This window comes from Castanea sativa, chromosome 11 (genome assembly GCF_040712315.1).
Source record: "Castanea sativa cultivar Marrone di Chiusa Pesio chromosome 11, ASM4071231v1".
NCBI lineage: Eukaryota > Viridiplantae > Streptophyta > Magnoliopsida > Fagales > Fagaceae > Castanea > Castanea sativa.
The window spans coordinates 9,225,442-9,248,886 of NC_134023.1; the positions used below are offsets into that span (position 1 = coordinate 9,225,442).

Sequence of the window (23,445 nt, forward strand, 5' to 3'; positions counted from 1 at the left end):
GAAGACCTTACTTGCGAAACACTCGCGAAATCCTCCAGGCTAGCACAACTCTTCAGCTTCTACCTTGTGCTCCTCACATGGCTCTTTCGCGGGTTAGCATCTAGCGAGACAGTCGCGAAATCCACTGATCTTCAATTAAGCTTGAGTTTTTACCAACTTAATAATAAACCCAATACAATAAAATCCCACAAAGTACAAGGAACAAAATTAAAGCAATTACAACATTTTTTGTCATGGAATAAAGTCAACATAAAACATAGTTGTAAATCACAACTTTACAGATTGGTTGGTTAATTAACTTTTTTTATGCTTTGTTTAGTGATTAGTCATATAAAAATAGAGCATTTGTCTCTACTTATCCTAATGAGAAATTGAGATATTTTTCTAATCAATCCTATTGTCTCAGTAGCCCCAAATATATTTTAGAAATTTAGAAAATGATGAGCTAAATAGTACAGTGGGACCTATGAATAGTACCAAAAAGTACTGTATAACCTATAAATAGTATAAAAAAAAAAACTAAAATTGCAAATAAGCTGAAAATTTCAACTTATCCCAAACAGATACTAAAGGTCTGTTTGAGACTCACTTATTTTGCTAAAACTAAAATTTTTTTGCTTAAAGTACTGTAGATAAAGGTAAAAGTTAGCTAAAACAGTACAGTGGGACCCGTGAATTGCACCAAAAAGTCCAATGAGGCACATGAATAGTAGCAAAAATAAACTGAATAATAAAATAAGTTAACAAAATTAATTATGTCAAACTGACACTTAATTTGAAAAATCCTTCTCTAGCTAATTCATTGGAATAAAAAATTTGAAAATTCTTTCTGTACGCAGCAATTTCACACCATTTCTAAATCAACCTATCTCTAGGTCATGTAAATAAACCATTTTAGAAAAATTTCAACATCTAATTAATCATATAAAAAGTTTTTAAAAATATTTTATATTACAATGTTGTTAGAATATCGATTAACTTTTTGCTTAAATTTTTTTATTTTTTATTTTTTTATTATGTACCTAGCTTTATTGAAATTATTTTCCCCAGACATACGGTAAAATCAAACTATGGCTAAAATTTAAAAATTCTTCGGCTCGTTCACCCAAATCGGGGAATTTCCACATCCAAGATCCTATAATGTGACATCCTACCTAAAGATTCTTTGCCCAGACCCAAGGTCACACTGACTAAATGCAGTCAAGCATTTAAATGTATTTTTTTTTAATGAAAGCATTTATATGTTTTATATTATGTTCACACTTGCCATCATTATACCAATGAGAAGTTTTGCAAAATGTGATCATCGAACAGGCAAGCTGTGAACCATGTTCGAGTGGATATCTAATAATTGAATTCAGCTGATTTGATGGTTTTACAATTTACACCCAATTATTTGAGAGTAGTCACACCATAATTTTCTTAAGGGGGCATGTATCTATCCTTATTGTGAGGTTTAGCCCCAGATCAAATTTCTTATTTACATTTAACGAAAAAAATATAGACCATGATTTCATAAATAATTTCGTCTTCACAGAAAGTTCCTTCCGTTCAGTAATACATACATACATACATACATACATATATATATATATATATATATATAATCCTTCCATTTATGAAAATATGGAAAAGTAGGATCTGACCTATAAAAAATGAAGATTTTAAAAAATTGTACATAAGCCGATTAGCTAAGATGTTAAATTAAAAATGCAAAGCTGCATAAGCACTTCTTGAGTTTTTGGTCATTTTTAAACATAGGCCTTCTTTAATATCAATTTATATTTTTAAACCCTTGAACTATCACAAAAGATAAAATTGACCCCTTTATTTTAGTTCCGTTTATTCTAAGCGATGGAAAGTGAGAATGTCCATTGTAAAGAATTCAATTTTGATAATTTTTAATAATATCTGACTTTTAAATTTAATAAGGTTATTGCAAACTACACTCCTAAAGTTTGGAGGTAGACTAGGGTTGGCAAAAGTGGCAAAGGCAAGAATATGGCCTTGAAAACCAAGAATAATGAAAATGATGAGGATACCAAGCTAAAGTCATATATCACCAGACAATTCAAAAAGTTTATAAAAAATGCAAATGTCAATGCTGGTGATAAGGATTGCAAACAAACTGCTTTCTCTCAATATAAGTCCCAAGACAAGGGCAAGAGAGAATCCAAGGATGCGGGTCAAAGCAACACAAGTAAATTTAATTCAAAATTTTCTAACCTCTATATATATAGGTTGGAAAATTTTGAGTATATAGTAACTAAAATAACAGAAATTTATAAATACTACTGTTTGAATATATTGAACTAGTAAAAATCGTTCAATTCATATAACAGATAAACGTAATAAAAAGAATATGCTATCTCTTTTGGATTTTCTTATATTAAAACATTACTTAGTATTTAAATTGATAGCTCTTAATTTTTCAAATTGACCTTCAATGTGTTGTTTCTAATGTGATTGTTAATTGATTTGTTTTTTGTCCGTAAATAATATGGTTTTGTTCAATGACATAACTAAAATAATATATAATGAACTCATAAGGTAAACAATATTTGGATTATAAAAATGTATTCTAAAAATTCCATCCACCTATATATATGACAATGTTCGACAAAGAAGATTATAATGCAATGTCTTTTATTGAGCCTTCCAAATATTTTACAGCACCTAATATGTAAATGCTAAATTTACTAATTTTGTAACAGTAACTTAAACGATGTAATTGCATAGACAAATTAAGCCATGTTAGAATATGTGGCGGTGTGGATGGGTTCAGTTTTTGGTTCTAGATCTCATCACACACTTCAATTAATTTTTGTGATTGGCACATGCATAAACTTCATTCGAAGTATGCCTAAACCCCAAAATAAAATTAATGAAATTTTCAACATTAAAAAAAAAAGCTCTACACTTCTGGAGCATCTACGCACAAATATTAGACATTAAAAACATTGCACAGGTTGTAGTAGCATTCAACCACTTCAACCTATTCTTTTCTACAGAATTAAGATAATTTTACAAATACCATAGCCAATAATATCCATAGGACCATAAGAGAAAAAATGCCAAATATATGCTAATATATCACTTTAGCTCCAAGCCATGGATCCTTAAACACTCTAAAATACCCTTCCTCTTCATTGGGGTTGCCTCAAATTCTGAATTCCTGAAATCTAAAACTTAGCTACGTCATTACATTAAATTGACTACTTGTATATTTTCACTAAAAAGAGTACCAAATTGCAAACTCAATATCACATACAACATCAATTAAAAAAATATACTAAGCAAAAATAATAATAATAATACTAACAAAATGACAATTCTTCATATTGACTTGTCTCAGGGCTGTAAAATGTATATCCGGTTGGATTTTCAGCTTTTCTCATAAAAACAAAAATGCATTTGAAGATGGTAGGCAAGATAAGAGCTTCTTCTTCTTCTTTAATCCCTTTGAAGTCATAATCTTAATCAACCAATGGTTTATCCTAAATGTAAAAAATTAGATGTAACTCCTTAGAAAAGCTCTAAAATGTAAGAAGTTAAGTTCAAACCTAAGTGCAAATAATTTAGTACAGTGAAAAAAATGTAGGCACAAGTTTACTTAAAGTTAATTTATGAAATGAAGTAATTTATTTTTGGCCACAATTTGGGCCAAATTAACTTGAGTTTTTTGCATTTTGAGCCAATGTAGGCTAAACTGACGTAGGCTTAACCCATTAACACAATGTAGACATAACTAACTTGGCCATCCCTAGGAAAATTTCTTAGCTCCGCCACTGTACCTGTTAGGGCAAAAATATATTGATCCCTTGCAAATTAATTAATAAGGTTTAATTATATACAATAGCGTAGTAACACAAACAAATCACTAATTATACTAAATGCAATAGGAAATTTTTTTTTGACATGGATGATTGGTTTACGAATAGGGAAAACCACCGAAACAAAATCCCACAAAGTAATTTTAAGGTCACCATTCCCAAGAATCCACTATTATCAATCACAAGCGGTTACAAGTATAAAGAATCTTACCAAACCTTTTGGTCTATCCCGAAATACCAACCTACAGTTAAAATCTTACCTCAATACTCAATTGGACTTGTATTGTAGTAGCAATCTTTCCATTCATTGCACGAATCTCAGTGCGTGACTAACCAATGATACACGGGTCTTAGTACGTGACTAACTCCTTTGCACGAATCTCAGTACGTGACTAACTCCACAACAACCCTTTGATTGATATAGTTGATTTGCAATAGCTTCATATAGAAACACCAATAAGATCTTCAATGATGGTGTGAGAGACTTTACTTGGTTACAGAACCTAAAGGCGTACAAGAAACGCAGCAAGAATCTTACAAGCGGTTACAAGCGTAAAGAATCTTACCAAACCCTTTGGCCTATCCCGAAATACCAATCTACAGTTAAAACCTTATCCCAATACTCAATTGGACTTGTATTGTAGCGGCAATCTTTCCATTCATTGCACGAATCTCAGTGCGTGACTAACCAATGATACACGGATTTCAGTACGTGACTAACTCCTTTGCATGAATCTCAGTACGTGACTAACTCCACAACAACTCTTTGATTGATGTAGTTGATTTGCAATAGCTTCATATAGAAACACCAATAAGATCTTCAATGATGGTGTGAGAGACTTTACTTGGTTACAGAACCCAAAGACGTACAAGAAACTCAGCAAGAATTATTTCTTCTGTAGGAGGAGGCTAGGGTTTCAAAAAGAAAACCTTATGAAGCTCATTAGGGTTAAGTTTTTCTTTTTCCACCTCCTTGTTTAAATAGGAGCTCAATGGACTCTCCTATTCCAAATAGGTATACACAAACCTTGGGTTTTCCTAATCCAATAAGGATTATACAAACCCATAAACAGATAGCCTTTTAGAATAAAAACGTTGCTGGCTATAATCTAAATTCTGTAAACTCAATAGATCAAGACATATGTCGAGCTTTAATGAATCTCAACAAATTGAGCTTCTGTTGAGGAGGTATTGAGACCTGCAGATTTCACTTTTCTTGAGCAATTCTTGAGTAATTTTCATGTCTTTGATGTAACCACTTGTAATGATCATCTTGAACCTACTTAGATTAACCAAAATATAAGTAAAATGCGTTTTGTCAAAGGATATGTCAATTACATAAAAATATGTCCTTTACAGTACCTAAGATATATCTTTTTGTTGACTCCCTAGAAAAATATCATGGAGTTGCCATTGTGACTATGGTCTTAAAAATGTATAATTTTTTCAAGTTACACCAAGTGAACTTGTATGAACAAGCGGTTTTATTAAAAGAAAGAGTTTACATTACACATGCACATGAAATACAACCCAACTGGAAATCAACTACCTGAAACACCACACTATCAGGACTGCCACACAAGCCACAACTGAGAAGTTAACAACCATTATGTACGGGGCAAAGCACAAGATAGTTTTGTGAGAAACCCATCATGTCCTGGTATCGACAATTCAACAGGAAAGTGGGCGCATGTATTATTGTACATTACTAAATATTCAGTTTTGGTTGTGGATGTAACATCAATATTTAGATGTAATTGCAGCATGTGGTAAAATATTATGAAAAATGGCTCACCGAATGTAGGGTTTTTGTGAATAGTGAACCCTATTTGCATTTTTAAGGACTTTTGCATCTTCTTATAATTAACTAGTCGCTAACCCGTGCTATACACGGGAACCTACCTATTTGTGAGGTAAACTAAAATGATTTTATAAAATCCTAAATTGATTAGAAAACTACATCATTACATGATTTGCTCTTATATGACTTTAATTTGTGTTACAATTTAATGAATAAGTCATTATTTGGATATGCAATGACTTACAAAAAATTTGTAAAATAACATAGAGATTTTAATATATTGTATGGATTTACATTAATTACTCAAGAATTTTGTATAAAAATGCAAATTTAAACATTAAGAGAGAAAAAAATCCTCTATTTTACTCACGTAAAGTAAATCAGTATTCAGGAATACTATTCTAATTTATAAATTTTTAATATTCATATAACATTAACTTTTATTTTAATGTTTTCATGGATTTTGTTATTTTCAATGATGGAATTTCAGATATTAAAATTTTGAAAGACCAAAAACTATTAAAAAATCAGAAGATTCATGGCTTAGAAATTATTGAAACAAAACAAAATATATACGACTAAATAATAGAGAAATATAAGAGAAATATGAATTACATTCAAAAGAATAATCCATAGTTATAACTATTGAAAGGAATCATAAGATTTAAAGCCTACAAATTATAGATAATATATATATATATATGTGTGTGTGTGTGTGTGTGTGTGTGTGTGTGTGTGTGTGTGTGTGTGTGTGTGTGTGACTACACAACAGTGAAATATAAGAGAAAGATGTGTTACCATCAAAAAAATAATTCAGTTGTTAAAACTTTTGAAATGCCAAAAAATATTAAAGAATCATAAGATTTACTTCCTATAAATTTTGAAACAAAACAAAATGTATATGATTACACAATAGAGAAATATAAAAGAGAAATTGATTGCCTTCAAAAGAATAATACGTGGTATAGTCATTGAAATCTGGTAAACATGTTCAAATATTGCAAAAACTAAAACTCAAATCTTAAAACTTCCAAAATGCCAAAAAGGATATATAATTAAAGAATAATTTATTGAAACAATTCAAAAAATATATAACTATTCAAAAGAGAAATATAAGAAGAAGAAAAAAAAAAGTATACAAACCCATAAAGTAATAAATTTTAAATTTTAACAGGTCTAAACTTTAAACGAAATCACATACAGTCACAGGCGTAAGGCTTGGTGGTTCATATACGAAAATCACTATCTAAAAAATACATAAAAAACCATAAAATAATTTTTTTAATTTTTTTATCAAAGTAAAGGAGAAGAAAATATAAGTGACAAAAAAGGGGATAACAAATTATTCATTCATAAAAAAATAATAATAAATTAAAGCTTTGCTAGAAAGCAGACAAATCTCAATATATGAAAAATCTAATCAAATAATCAATTACTAAAAAAAAAAATAATGATCAATTGTTTTTCTTAGCCCAAAAAATCCTGTTATATTTCTATTTTATTTTATACATTATATGATGTATAATAGTTTAATAATAGTTATATATATATATATATATATATATACATATATATATATATATATATATATATATATGTATGTGTGTGTGTATGTGTGTGTGTATATATATATATATTGTAATGTTATGTAGTATAATATATATTATTTTAATAAGATTTAAAGAGGAAAGAGGAAAGAGGAGTCATACCTGGCCACAACTTCAATTGATGAAAACATCAAATTTTAACCACACGTGGTGCACGTTCTCTTGAAAATTGAAGCAATGCAGACCAATTGTTTGCTTCATAAACGGCTAATGAGTAAAGAAAAGGGGAAAAAGAATAGTAAATCAAACTTAACTTTAACATAGTGATTAGTGAGTTTGAAGTTGGAATGCAGAGAGAGTAAGAAACTGAGAATAGAGTCACAGATAGGTAGAGCTGATTGCAGATGGTAATATTGTAATTATAGTGTTCATAATTAACTTTGAGTTAAATTATCAAAGATTGAGTTTGAATTTAAGTTAAACTTATTAAAAACATAAAATTTCATTGAGAGAAAAATAGTGTTTATAATTTTATTTTTTATTTTTTAAATATTATGCTGTGCTAATATAGAAAATTGTGGTGCCAACATATATATATATATATATATATATATATATTAGCTAGGATAAAACAAATATGATCATCAAAAACTTCAATCTTCCACAAAAGGTCTACCATGCTTTATAGAAATATAATAAAAATAAAAAGGTCCATGTCGCATGGGCCTATGGCCCATGTGGGCTTAAAGCAGTGAACCCTTTTTTTTTTTTTTTTCTTTTTTTGGGGGTTATTTTTTGTTTTCCGAGTATTTTAAGGCTTTCTATTGTTTAAGGCTTTTAGCAGCAGAGAATGAAAAAATAACAAAACAAAAGAGGTTCATGCCAAAAAAAAAGAAAAAGAAATGATATACCTAGAATATTTTCATAATATTTTTACAATAAATTTTAAGTGGTAAGTTATTATTGGTTATTATTGTTAAGGTAAAAAAGTAATTTTAGTGTTAGGTTCAAATTTGAACCAATAACAACTAACTGCCTATAATTTGTTATAAAAATATTGTAAAAATATTGTTGACGTAGTACCTCTCAAAAAATAAAAATAAAATTGGTGAAGTCTGATTGCCCATTGGTGAAGTCTGTTCACAGAAAATTGGGTCAACACTTGCGGCTGGGGAAAAAAAAAAAAAACACAAAACACAAAACGCGGACGCAGAAACGCCTATCCAAACTCCACCTTAGATGCACGTTACATTTTACAAAACTGCGTGTTCACGTTTTCTTTTTTTTTTTTTTTTTTTTCTTCTGCAGCTGCTGCATGGTCAGGGACAATGGTACTGTTCATACGGTTCATAACAGTAACAGTGATTTATTGATTTTTTCATCTTTTTTGTTGCATATGTGGATGTCATGTCCTGTTTACGAGACTCACAACTTCACATTTCAGCTAATTTTTTTTATTAAAAATAAATTTTATAATACCATTCACATATTTAAAAATTATTTTACAACAATATTTTCAATTTTTAACAATAAATTCTATCAAAAAAACCCGTGACTGCTTGAGACTATCTACCAAACGATGGTGATCCAAGCAACTATAAAAAGCATGGCCTTGTGGCTATTTCAAAGCAGATGGACCTTCACCTCCAACTCCAAAGTCCAAATATTTCAACCATGTTTGCCTTGTTGTTCATGTTGTTTACCACCATCATTGCACCACTAATTCCAACCCTCTCTTCACAACCACCACCACCACAACCCTCCCTTACTCAGCCTCCATCCCCGACAGCGCCAGCATTGGAGTTTACTCCAATCCAACATATTCCCCCATCTCCCCCTTTCACTCCATCACTACGAGATGACAACGTATGGCCTGCACCAAGTCAACCACAATCAATATCCATGCGGTTCGTGTTGGGGTGTATCTTGGCTTTAATAATATTACTTAGCTTAATCGTAGTGGCGATTTACATTCGCCGGCGAAAAGGGCCGAAAGGGGACCAAGGGGATCCAGGAAAGCCAGGGCCGAAAGGGGAAAAAGGGGAGAAAGGGGAGAAAGGGCCGAAAGGTGACAAAGGGGACAAAGGGGACAAAGGGCCGCCAGGCTGCCACTGCCATCCGGGCTGCCACTGCTATTATTGCTGCTGGGAAAAGATAATAGTAATTTCTTTTCCTATTTGTTTGGATTTTTATATTTTTTTTTCCCCAGTTTTTACCATTTGGTTCGGTCTGAGTATTTAATGGCTTTTTTTTGGGGGGGGTGGGGGGGGATAGTTTTAGAGTGCTTGTATTTGGGTGCTAGAAATGTTTCTTATCTCTGTTCTATTAAAGGTTTTGAAATTCAAACCGGACCCGGTTAGCCAGAAACTGTTGTTCTTTAAACCCAAAATCCGCTTTACACAAAAAATACAGCGGTTGGGTCTGACGGGACGGGTCAGGCTGAAGCTAAAAAAGGAAGAAGAAAAAAAAAAGATGGGGGCGTTGAAGTTATGCAATCCCAAAACACACCAAGTCCACGAAATAAAATAGAAATGAAAAGCACAAACCTTATCATTACCCTGCTTCTTTTGCGTTTTCGAATCTTCTGTGTTTTGTTTCTGCAATTATTCTTCCTGCTTCTTTGGGGGTTCCTTTCTTCCTCCATCACTGTTACCCAAAACGACAAAACCAAAAGAAATCAAAAGTCTAGGATTTTTTTCTTTTACCAATAAAGTTGTCTACCAAAATGGCTGACACTACCCCTTCCCCATGAAAAGGTTGGACATGTGGACATGTTTCCACCAGTAATTTGCTTTTAAATTTTTTTAAACCATTTTCATTTAATTGCATTTTTTATAAGACATTTAAATATCTAATTGCAGTAATTTATTGGTACTACAAACCCACGTATTCATATGTTAAATTCATGTGTTATTGTAAATTGAAATTTATATTATAGATTAAAAAAGTGCAAATATTATACATATTTGCATAAAAATATATAATTTTGTAAACATTTTTTTTGTCTATAATATAATTCTATCTTATCTTGATAGTATAATGTGAATTAATAATTTTTCTTGTTATTATTATTTTTTTAACAATTAATAATATTCCGTTGATATAAAAAATACATTTGAAAGATGGTTTTTATTTTTATTTTTATTTTTTGGAACTATTTTAGTCATTTTTTCCATTTATGCTAATTTATTATTTTTTTTAATATTTAAATAAATTTTAAATTAATTATGACATTATCATGGTTTGACCTCGATTAGACCTCTGTCAAACCTCAAAAACCTTAACCCCTTCATCCTCTAGTTCTTTGAATAGTTTAGGTTTCAAAACCATTATATAGGTTTGACAAGGTGTGTAGAAGGTGAATGATCTTTTGTGTTGTTAAGTAGGTTCTTTCTTGGGAATTTCTATTCAATTCGTATATGCTGTTAGATTCTTCAAAGGAGAAATTATTAGGACCTAGGTCGCGAGTAGTCCCAACCAATAATAAAAGGCCACACATATAAAACAACTCTGGTTCAACTTCCTAAATGAAAAAAAAACAAAACAAAACAAAACCACATAAATTTAACTCTAGTTAAAAAAAAATTTAATTGGAAAAACACAAATAAATTTAATTTATAAACAGGCAAGATTCAAAAACTAGAAATAAATTTGAAATCCAAAAGCTCAATCTCATCCGTTTGTATTTAGCTTTAGTGACCTTAGTCTATCCATAGAGGTCTTTTTCTCTCAAAACTCTAAATTAGTTTTCTTCTTCCACTCTCTAACCATCACTGATTTGTCTCAAACTTTTATGGCAAAGAATATGGTTGACGAGTATAGGTGCTTACACAATCATAGCCGTGTATTTAAAAAGAACGATGAAAATGAAGGCATGATGAATTTTCGTCAAAGCTGCAGAGCAATTTTTTCTTTTTCATCAAAATTTTATTCTTGTGTGTATTTTTTTTGTCCAAATAACTATTGAACCACTAATTTTCTTTTTGAATTTATTTTTACATTAACAGTGTGACCATAAGGGTTGGCCTTGGTAACTGGTGTGCATGTGCGAATATTGCGGACTCAGCTATCATCTAATAGCAAAGATTGATGTCAAAGTTTTGAATCAAAGATTGTAAATGTTATATTCGATCTTGGATTTGATGTGAGTTTTGAACATTGGTTTTGATGTAATGTACTTCTGTAGTTTGGAATAATTGTTTTAATTTGGAATTGTAATATTTTGGCTAAGAAATAAGGTTAGTGGTATTTGCGGAAGTTTGGAGGGTAGTATTTGCAACTGATTTGTGTTTTAGGGATTAATTTTGTTTTGGTGTTTGGATTTCATTGTGAATTGTGTTTGTTTTGATAATAAAATTTCTACTTTATCCAAGCAAATAGGTTTGTCAATGGCATGTGTTGTTTGTAAAATGCTTTTAACAGGGCAGTTTGTTGTGCTTGGCCATATCCTTAGATATATTTGAAAAGTGACTCTCTCATTGCATAAATGAACTATATTGAATATGGGATCCTGCAAAACTCTTGTATGCGCTTGGCACATGAGATATCTTTTCGAAATTTGGGAATAAAAGTTAGTTTGTGTTGTAAATGAGTATACTCTTGCAAAAATCAACATTTTTTTATTATCTCTTTCTAGATAAAATGTTGGCCGTTTCCTTTTAAACAATTATTGTTTTACATTGATAGTGTAATATAAACTAATAATTTATTAAATAATGCCAACTAGGAGATTTAGAACTCACTTGGGATAAATCTTAGATTTATTTTTTACTATATAAATGATTAAATATGTAGTGAGGTTTTTAGTAAGTTAAACATTACTCATTTGCTTCTCTCTGGCATTGTCAAAGATCTATAAGTTCTTGATTAGATGATATGCCAGTATTTCAAGGACTCTAAACATTCTCCTTTTTCCTCTCTCTCTTAGTTGATTACCCTCTTGTTTGTTTTTTGTAAGATAGTCTTCATTCAGCAAGTAATAAAGTTGCATCCGCCACTAGTAATATACCAATTTTGCATTATTTAGGAAGGCCTAAACAACTAAACTTAACAAAAATGCCAAGGACTTGGGGTCAATGGTGCTTTCCCTGCACCTTATATTAGGCTTTCTTGGATAATCCTTGCATTATTTGAGAAGAGCTAGCTAGACTAGCAATAGTTGAAGACTTCGTGTCTTTCCACTTTTTGCCGACCACGATGACTTTTGCTAACTTTTTTTTTGGGACAAATTAACCTATATGCCTAAATGCGAATCAAGCTTTTTTAGCCTTTAATCTCCTCTGTTTTGAATTTGGTCTTAGAAGAACTCCATGCATGCTATTCAGCCCACAAGCTTGGATTTGGTCTCTAATGTGCATGAAATATATACAATAAAGTATTCACATATCTAAATATTTAGGACTTTTTAAATTGATAATTTTACATGTCTAACCCGATTATTTAAGCTTTACAAACTGGTAAATTTGAGGATATTTTGGACATCAAAATTGTGGAATCCAAACAGGGGAAGCCCCTTAAATAATAGTATAGATATATATATATATATATATATATATATATATATATATATAATATTAAAAAATTAGCTTTAAAAATATTATTTGACATTCATAAAAAAAAATAATTCTAAAAAAAAAATTCCTACAAAATTTAATATAAACATAAGTTGTGATATTTTTTTTTAATACCTAATTCAATTTACTCAACAATCTTTGGTCCACATGATTTATTCATTAATTCCCAATTGTTTGAACTCATTATTATCAATCTCAATTAATTATAAGAATATGTTTTATAGTATTAAATAATGAAACAAAAACAACCAATTCATAATTATTAACAATCAAAATAAGAGATTAATCCAAATATTGAATGGATGTGTTTTAATTTTCTTAATATAAAATTTAATGCTACATCGTAGTTCCGTATTGAGACTAACATCTATTAATAGAATGACCAATTAGCAAACTTGAGAAACCAATAATATAATTTTACATTTTTTTTTCTCTGTCGGCATATGTTTCTTTAAAGTTGGAACTAGGGAAGTGCCTTTAACTTCTTTTTTTTCTATGTCAATGAGGGAAGAGTAGGTTCACATAATCACAATACAAGTATCCATAAAAATCTCCACAATCCTTACGCTCAAACATGTGACTTGCTTTTGGTGGGAGGTGCTTGCTAGTGTACCAGGTCAAACCTCTAAGAGCATTCCCATTAAACATCCTAAAAAATTTAGCATTTACCACCTCAAAACACTATTTTTACAAATTTAACATCTCATTTTACAATATACCAAACATCAAACATTCTATTTTTTTTACAATTTCATTTAAATATTCTTTCATTTAATATTTTTATTCATTTTTATTATTATTTCTCACTCTCCCTCTACCTCTCTCCCCACTGTATCTCCATCTTTCTCAACCCGGTCTAGAAGCTTCTCCCACCTCCATGGCCTGAGCTTTTCACCTTTAACCACGACACTCAACAACATAAAATAAAATAAAATAAAATATAAAAAAGAAGAAGAAGAAGAAGAAACCACCCACCACATGGCCTCAACCCACGGCACAACCCACAACAACCACCTACCAAATCAATCAACCCACACCCATAAGCCAAATCCACCCCAATCAACTCATACTCACAACCATAAAACCACTCAAGGCTGCCGAAACCCACCCACAACCCAGATCCGATTTTACAAAACCCACCCACTCATTCCTACGACTCAATGCTTATGATGGCTCCAATGAGGCGATCTTGAAGAGCAGGTGAGGCGATCTTGCGGGGTGGGCCAAGGCGATCTTGAAGAGTACGAGGCTTGCGGTGGCTCCGACGAGGCAGACCGTCGGAGACAAAGAGCATAGAGAAAGAAGCAGAGAGAAACAAAAAAAGTAAAAGAAAAAGAGACCTCGAGAGAGAGAAAGAAAGAGACATGAGAATAAAAAACTCTTTTTTTTATTTTTTTTTTTACAATCCAAGCTACAGTAAGCTTGTATTGATAGAAGCTCATTGTAGCAGTATGTCAAAAATTTTGCCATTTGAAATTATTGATGGAGTGGCTTTTTTGGTGTTTTGATGGTAAAATTTAGTATATACCCCTTTTAGCATCTTTAATGAGAATGCTCTAATGATGATAAAACTTATAACGGACTATACTTACTCGTCTGTTTCATATTGTACTTTGACAAATCAACTTTTGGTGGAAGATGCTAGCTAGAGACTGCCAAGAAAGGTTTTAAGGCATTTATTGTACCACAAACCTTTTGGTGTAGTAAGTTCCTGTACGTAAACCAAAAATGCTAGTGAAGCAGCAACTTCATGACGCTGATATTGCCAAAAAGACCATCTCTATGCCAATTTCGATTCATGCAAGTTTTACTGATGAAACCATTTGGCCTTACACAACTAAATAAGTAGTAAGACACGGAAATATGTAAATAAATATGAACTTCTCAACTAAAGAACAAAAAAGTATATAAATTTATCTCAAGTGGTCATCCCCACTTTTCAAGTGATACGGGGATATATGTTTGATGTACAACACTTGAGTACGAGTGATATATATATATATATATATATATATATATATATATATACACACACACACACACATAGAATCGAGTACAATTGATATAAACTGCTTGATACAATATATTACCCCAAATATAAAGATGCTTGACAAGAGGGGTGCTTTCATTGTTAAGCGGATCAATGACTGAAGGAATTTTTTTTAAGGCGATCACTAAGAAATTTAAATTACCACAATATTTTTCTTTGTATCATTTAAAAAAAAATGAAATTAGAAATTATTTTTATTGAATAAGTTGAATGAGCTACAAATTTTATATTTTTATTGTTTTATAGTAGGCTTTTTGTTGAATAATTTGTTCACTTGTTGTTGTTTGATTTTGCCTTGTTCTTGTTTGGTTTATGTTTGTTGTTATTTGAGTTAATATTTATTGTCGTTGTTTAAGCTTTAAGGAAAAAAAAAAAGATTAAGAATTATGTTTTGCGGCAGAATTAATTTTAGAGTAATGTCATGTTCACAACATTTTTACAATAAATCTTATACAAAAAATTGTTATTGGTGGATAAAAAAATAATATTAGTATTTGGTCCAAATTAGAATCTGTAACAGCTTACTATATTAAATTTGTTATAAAATTATTGTGAAAATATTGTGAATGTAGTAGCACTACTTTTATTTTTGTTACATCCAAATTTTTGTAATTCTCAAGGGTGTTCATAATTTTTATTTAGGTAGTCACAACAAGTTAGTTTAACATATAATATTTTTTTGACATATATATATATATATATATATATATATATATTTTGCAAGTCAGGGATGTTGCGAGTGATTTCCATGTAGAGCCGCCGCTGAAGCCCATAGAAGATTGGCTAGATGAGAGGCAATTTTTAATTTTATTTTTTCTTTTGAGAAAAGATGGCGAGCATGATATTATAATAAAGGCTTTTTTTTTTTTTTTTGGCATGAAAATATTATTTAAAAAAGGTTACCAATTATTGACCTACAATGATTGCATCTCTTACTTCTCCCATGACCGCGCATCACATTGAGTAATAAAAATATTAAAAATTGTGATTTGATCTTATGCCATTATTGAGGAAAGACATTAAACAAAGAAAGTGGAAAAGCTGGAAATAAAAGCTGGAAATTCTTTTGTTATTTAACAAAGGATTAGCATTGTTAACTTGCCATTGGATATCTATTTGACTTATTCTCCGTTTGGAGCTCCTTTGTTAATTATTATTATTTTTTACTAAATATTACATGATAAAATGCTCGAACTAAATGTTACATGACCGCACATTACATGGGTACTGTTCACAGACCCACAAAAGTCAGCAAATAAGTTTGGGTCTCATAACACTATTCACACATTTAAAAATTATTTTTCTATAGTGTTTTCAACAATAAGTTTTCAATTTTCAGCAAATAAGCAGTATCCAAACATACCGTATGTTCCAAAACACAAAAGCAGTTTCAAGGACTTAAAACAATTCAAATATTCAACATAATTCATATTCTTAACAATCTTTACAACTATGGTCACGTGGATATATAGGCATCAGATTCAGGTAAACTACATTCTGTGCTTATGTATATCCCCCATTAGCTGGGTCTAGAAACACGATAAGCTCGTAATGCCCCAGATAGAGCTAATTTCAGTAACAATAAATAACCCCCCATTGGCTGGGTATCAGAGTATCAATGAATAACCCCCATTAGCTGGGTATCAGATTACCAATGAATAACTCTCATTGGCTGGGTATTAGAGTCAAAACATAGTCAGATTGTCTAAAATCATATATATCAAATCACAGTTCAAACAAAAATTTATTTCATTCAAATACATACATAAAATCATATATTTAGTAAATCAAATATATTTGAGATAATTATTTTTTCTTTACTTTAAATCAATGCAACTAAAACAATTAAATAAAATTATAACAATTATAAACAATGTTCAATAGTTAAAATACGCAAGATAAAACCAATTAGGATGAGGTTATTTACCTCAGCTAGTTCACTACAAAAGAACTTCTCCCTAACACTTTCTTTCAAATCCTTAGATATCACCTAAACAATTTTAAAGCACTATTTGTTCAATAACCAAATAATTCAAGAAAAACTTATAACGGTACCCAACTAGAAGAGACTATAATTGTCAATAAGGCCATGTGCTTAGCTTGTACTAGGAGTTGTCATCAATAAGGCCATATGCTAGGAGTTGTCATCAATAACTAGGATTTTTCCATAAGGCCATGTACTTCTCCCTATTGTTATACCAAAAAATCCTAATTGTCAATAAGGCCATTTGATATCCTATAATAGTTTGTGCAACTATTAAATCTTTCTGACTGATTTTTGGATTCCATTTTTAAACATTAGCAATAGGACTCCACGTAGAGCTTCTGACAATCAGCTTGTGGTTTTAATTGAGACCTCAAACAAGAAGTTCTCTCTGTCTTTTTTCACCTTGCAATCATAACTAGCATCATATATATAAATATATATATATATATATATATATATATATATATATATATATATATATATATATATATATATAAAGGTTAATCTAACACCATTTCTATAAGCCTAAGAGTGATTATTATACTAAAAGACTTTATATCACATTGGACCATTTATCTCAAATTAGTAAACTCCACCAAATTCATATATATATATATATATATGTGTGTGTGTGTGTGTGTGTCTGTGAATAAAAGCTGGAAATTCTTTTGTTATTTAACAAAGGATTAGTATTGTCAACTTGCCATTGGATATCTATATGACTTATTCTCTGTTTGGAGCTCCTTTGTTAATTAATTATTTTTTTTTACTAAATGTTACATGATAAAATGCTCGAACTACATAATAATCGATTAATCGAACATCAGCAATTCAATTTTTTTTGGTTAGTAAAACGCAATCATATTTCCATTGTAGTTTATTAGGCTTCGTATTTGTTTCAGGCACTGGAGAATGTGGTATTGCTTCTAATACTCCATTATTTTGGTTTTGTTATGTAGATGGACAAAAAAAAAAAAAAAGTTTAGAGCAGCAGCGCAGATTTATCCATCCCTACTATCGGGGCTATACTATTGGATGGTAGTGGTTTTATACTATTACGGGTATGTATTATGGAATATTGTTTTAGGTGTTTTGGATGATTATGTATTAAAACTTGGATGGTGTAGTATGTGGTAGCAAAATGGGAATTATAATGTTGGAATTTTAGTTATATAGTTTATTTTCAGCTAATTCTACTCTACTCCCCCCTCCTCCCTCCACTCCCCCTCCTGCTTCCCTCAATTCAAACAAGCCCTAAGCAGTGGCAGCTCTAGGATTATTTATTAGGAGGGTCAATAATAAACATAAATTATACAAAATTTAAAACAAAAGAGAACTTGAATATATCGACATCACAAAAAAAAAAAAAATGAAATACATAAAGTTTTGCAATTGCTTTCTATGATATTTCATATATTGAAATTGTTAAATGATTTCTTCATTATCAATCTTACGAGCTACATTTTTTTCAATATATACAGCCAAACAATCATTCATCCATTGATCTCCCATTGATTCATTGGACTTATTAATTTTTTTCCCAAATTTTAAATGAAATTGGTTTGTTATTGAGTTTTTTTTTTTTTTTTTTTTTTTTTTTTTTTTTTTTAAATTATAAAATATTGTTAAGAGGATCATATTCAAACTTATTTTAGCTGGGCTTAAAAGAAATCCATGTTCAAGGTGTTCAAAATTTTATTTTAAGGAGGTCTATATATATATAGTTTTTTTTTGGTGGCCAGCAGGGAGTTCATCTGAACCCCTAGGCTCCAAGTGGAGTCGCCCATGTGCTCAGCTTGGAATTGAAATGATTAACTAGGACATATTCAAGTGGAGTTGTGATAGGAATATGGTGGTCATCCTTAGTTCTCATGATTAATAAGGAAGAGTATATATATATAGTTTTTTCTTTTTTTATTTTTTTTGGCCAGCAAGGGGTTCATTTGAACCCCCTGGGCTCCAAGTAGAGCCGCCCATGGCCCCAAGGTTTTATTCGTCCCCCTTTGTTTATTTAATAATTGTGTATTGTGTGAGTGTTTTGAGTCTTAGCTAGGAATCATAAATGGGTTTGACAATGATAGTTGTGGAATTTGAACTGTGTTGCTTTCTCCCAACTAGCTAAAGCTGGATGAAACCCTGTTTCTCAACTTGATTTGCATTCACGAGTTTCTTTCTTTATTAGCTTATGTTTTAGAGTGCTACTGTAGATAAAGACATGTAACGTTTTATGATTTGTTCCAACAAAAAACTGTTTATTGCTTTCTAGTAAACAGTAACAGGCTTGAGTGCAATGTGTGAGATACCTTATTCAATATCTCACGTACTTGAGCATTCCTTGCATAGTAAACATTTCCGTGTACATTTGCATCTTATAAGCAGTTACTAGTAAATTCCTATGTGATTAACCATTAAAACCAACATTAATGGGCTGTTGTGGAGCTCAAACAAATATTGAGTCTTTTTTGTTGCTAAGCTAATGTGCACGCCCCGAACCAAAGTAAGAGTTAGGCACATGACAACAGTCACATACTTATAAAGTTTACTCCCTACAAGTCTAAAAAGCCTTCTTAACAACTAAATAATTATCTTCAAAGAAAATTTCATCAATAAATTTAAAAATATCTTTAATAATGCAATTCTCAAAAGATCTCCAAAGAATAATCTTCCAACATCGAAATAAAAATAAACTAAATCCTTTAAGTCTAAAAGTCTACACAAATGGTAATTTTAAACATAAAAGTTCAAATCTTATTCCATTGATTTCCTAAACTTCACTTATGTGCACATCCTAGCAGAAGCCCAAACATATGCTACTCTTCCTAATCAGAATCTAAAAGGGGAAAGAGGAGTGGGGGTGAGTTGACAACTCAAAAAGTAACGAAAGTCCTAAGAAGTTCTATCAAGCAGATAGATCTGTAAAATAATAAGTTGTATATAGATCAAATTATTTTAAATCTTACAAATATATCATAGATGAATTAGAAATTAATCTGTTTTTCATATATATCAAAGCTATAATTTACAATAGGTGTGAGTTTGGATAGCACTGAGACTGCATTTTAGTGCGTTTGCGTTTTTTTTAGTGGTCCATGGGTACTGTTCACGGACCCACAAAAGTTAGCAAATAAGTTTGGGTCTCACAGCACTATTCACACATTGAAAAATTATTTTTCTATAGTGTTTTCAGCAATAAATTTTCAGTTTTTAGCAAATAAGCGGTATTTAAACATACCCTAAGTTCCAAAAACACATAAGTTGTTTCAAGGACTTAAAACAATTCAAATATTCAACATAATTCATACTCTTAACAATCTTTACGACTATGGTCACAGGGATATATAGGTGTTACATTCAGATGAAACTAAGTTCTGTGCTAATGTATATCCCCCATTAGCTGGGTCTAGAAACATGATAAGCTCATAATGCCCTAAATAGAACTAATTTCAGTACCAATGAATAACCCTCATTGGCTGGGTATTAGAGTCAAAGTATAGTCAGATTGTCTAAAATCATATATATCAAATCATAGTTCAAACAAAAATATATTTCATTTAAATACATACATAAAATCATATATTTAGTAAATCAAATATATTTGAGATAATTTTTTTTTATTTTTAAAATCAATGCAACTAAAACAATTAAATAAAATTACAACAATTATAAACAATGTTCAATAGTTAAAATACGCAAAATAAAACCAATTAGGATGAGGTTACTTACCTCATCTAGTTCACTACAAAAGAACTTATCCCTAACACTTTCTCTAAAATCCGTAGATATCACCTAAACAATTTTAAAGCACTATTTACTCAATAATCAAATAATTCAAAAAAAACTTATAACGTTACCTGACTAGAAGAGAGACTACTAAAAATATATTTTTACACAAATCCGAGCTTTCACAATCACTGCCTTCTAATCATTGCATTGTAATCAACAAATGAAACATACAAAGAGAAACTTTTATTAGAGATAGCAATAGTCAAAAGTCAACATGCAAGAATTCTGGAAAGTAGACAAATAGTATTACAAAAATGACAAAATCTATTGTGCACCTTACATACATAAGAGTATAATGCAAACTTTATCGTGCAGTTATCTTAGAAAGAGACATGCCATTGACTGAATGAATTTCTGATTCATTTTCATATGTGTGCACCTCATTTACTTCTCTTCCAAATGAAAACGCTGGTTTTTTTGGCATTGGTAATGGCATATTTTCATTTGTCAACATGGATATAACTTCAGACATTGTTGGTCTATCAAATGCACTCTCTTCTACGCATAAAAGACTAAATTGTATGCATCTTAACAGTTGCTATGTAATACATGAATTACTTGTGGCCAGTTTGGATTGAGGGGGAAGGAGAGGAGTAGAGTAGAGTAGATTTGGCCAAAAATTAGCCTATTTTGAGTAAACTCTACTCTACTCTCTTCCACTTCGCCTCCTTCCTTCCTCAATGGAAATGGGTCCTTAGTGTTGGATCCATTAGCTCTACCCATGTGCCTTCCTTCCACAAGTCCCATGCCTGAGGCAAGAATTAATATTGTATAAATGTCAATTGCACACATAATAAAAATGTCAACAAATTTCATATGTGTTTGACGTAAATATCCAACTAGATTGAGTGGGTGCTCAAAGTGGTTGAGGCGTTTCTTCTAATCTAGTATTTTGCTTCTATTTGAATCTGTCTGATATAAAAATGTATATATGATATAGATATACATAATTTAATAGAGGAAATCACATGAAGTCTAAAGAAAATTGTGAATGTTTTTCAAACCAAATATAATGTAATCCAAGCTTTTGTTGGGCATGAATTCATATATTATCATTCTCTCTTTTCCACAACTGCAGCAGCCTAGAATTTTAACAAGATTCATGTGTTGGAGTTTAGATATGAGTATCAACTCATTCTTGAACTCAAGTACTCCTTGTCCTGAGTGTCTTGATAATTTCTTAATGGCTACATTTTCTCAGGTTTGCAATTTTCCCTGATGTGATGATAAAATAGGGTTTAGGTTAATGTTAGATTTAGTTAATTATAACATCATTGTTTACGAATTTGTTTATACCATACTGAATAAACAGGTTCAGAGCCCTCCCCCCCCCCCCCCCCACCAAGCTTGTTTGCTAATGAGAAGTTGCTTTGTTTTTATACATAAAAAATAGTTGTGAATATAAATAAGACGTGAGTTAACCTAGCTTAATGATTTTTGCCAGTCTCACGTTCACTAAATTCATTTTTTCTAATAGGTTAAGGTATTTTTTGGAAAATTGTATGATATTTTCTAGATTGCATGTGATCGACACCAATTAAGCTAAGCTTTTGTTGGGCATGAATTCATATATTATCATTCTCTCCTTTCCACAACTGCAACAACCTAGAATTTTAACAAGATTCATGTGTTGGAGTTTAGATATGAGTATCAACTCATTCTTGAACTCAAGTACTCCTTGTCCTGAGTGTCTTGATAATTTCTTAATGGCTATATTTTCTCTGGTTTGCAATTTTCCCTGATGTGATGATAAAATAGGGTTTAGGTTAATGTTAGATTTAGTTAATTATAACATCATTGTTTACGAATTTGTTTATACCATACAGAATAAACAGGTTCAGAGCTCCCCCCCCCCCCACACCAAGCTTGTTTGCTAATGAGAAGTTGCTTTGTTTTTATACATAAAAAATAGTTGCAAATATAAATAAGACGTGTGTTAACCTAGTTCAATGATTTTCACTAGTGTCATGTTCACTAAATTCATTTTTTCTAATAGGTTAAGGTATTTTTTGGAAAATTGTATGATATTTTCTAGATTGCATGTGATCGACACCAATTAAGCTGTGTTATTGATAATCAAGGTGAAATTGCAAACTTGTGTATTGTTGGAATGACGTAGAACAGATCGTCATGGCCTTTTTGAACTCCCAAGCGTGCCTAAAATCATGCAAGGCAAAAAGACACTAGTAGAAATCATTTGGGCGATGGAGTCAGAATGACATGAAATTTGGTAGGCTGAAGCAAAACAGTCTTTCTAAGCAATAGTCATTGCTTTGCTATGAGGTATCTCCTGAAAATGATAAATTCCATCATTTAGGTCCCGAAAATTGCGATTTTGCCATTTATAGTAATTTTTGTTTCCATAATAACTTTTTACTCAAAAGTTAGAATAAGGTCTCACTTATTTTGGGATGACCTTTAAGGTTAGTAGTTTATGATTTTGCATTTAACTCAATTTTGCTATTTTTGGTAAATTTCAGTATTTTGTCACCTAATCGCGTAATTCGTGCGAATTAGGGTTTTGGACGTTTCCCAGTCGTCCTAGGGTTTTATTTTTTAGTATTTATATGTTTTATAGCCATCAGAAGCAAATTAGATTATTATCAATATAAGCACAGACGTTTTGTCAATTTTTTTCTTTGGTGGATTCCAGTTTTTTATCACTTTATGGATTTAAGGAACCCCTCGTGGATTCAAGATTTACTACCCAAGAACTAATAGTTTAGTTTCTGTTGATCAAAGAGAGAATCAAGTGTGCTTTCTTCAGATTTCCACAACATCATGGTAGTACAAAGAACAAATTTACTTACCACTGCGATAAGTCTGTGCAAGAGAATAAACTTTCCCTTTGTTTACAAGAAAAAACATGGA

General features: G+C 30.9%; 1 pseudogene; it reads right to left on the reverse strand.

Moving 5' to 3' along the window:
- Positions 1-23,442, reverse strand: part of LOC142616025 (G-type lectin S-receptor-like serine/threonine-protein kinase At1g11330) — a 64,638-nt pseudogene extending 41,196 nt beyond the window's left edge.
- Between the last annotated feature and the right edge of the window lie 3 nt (positions 23,443-23,445).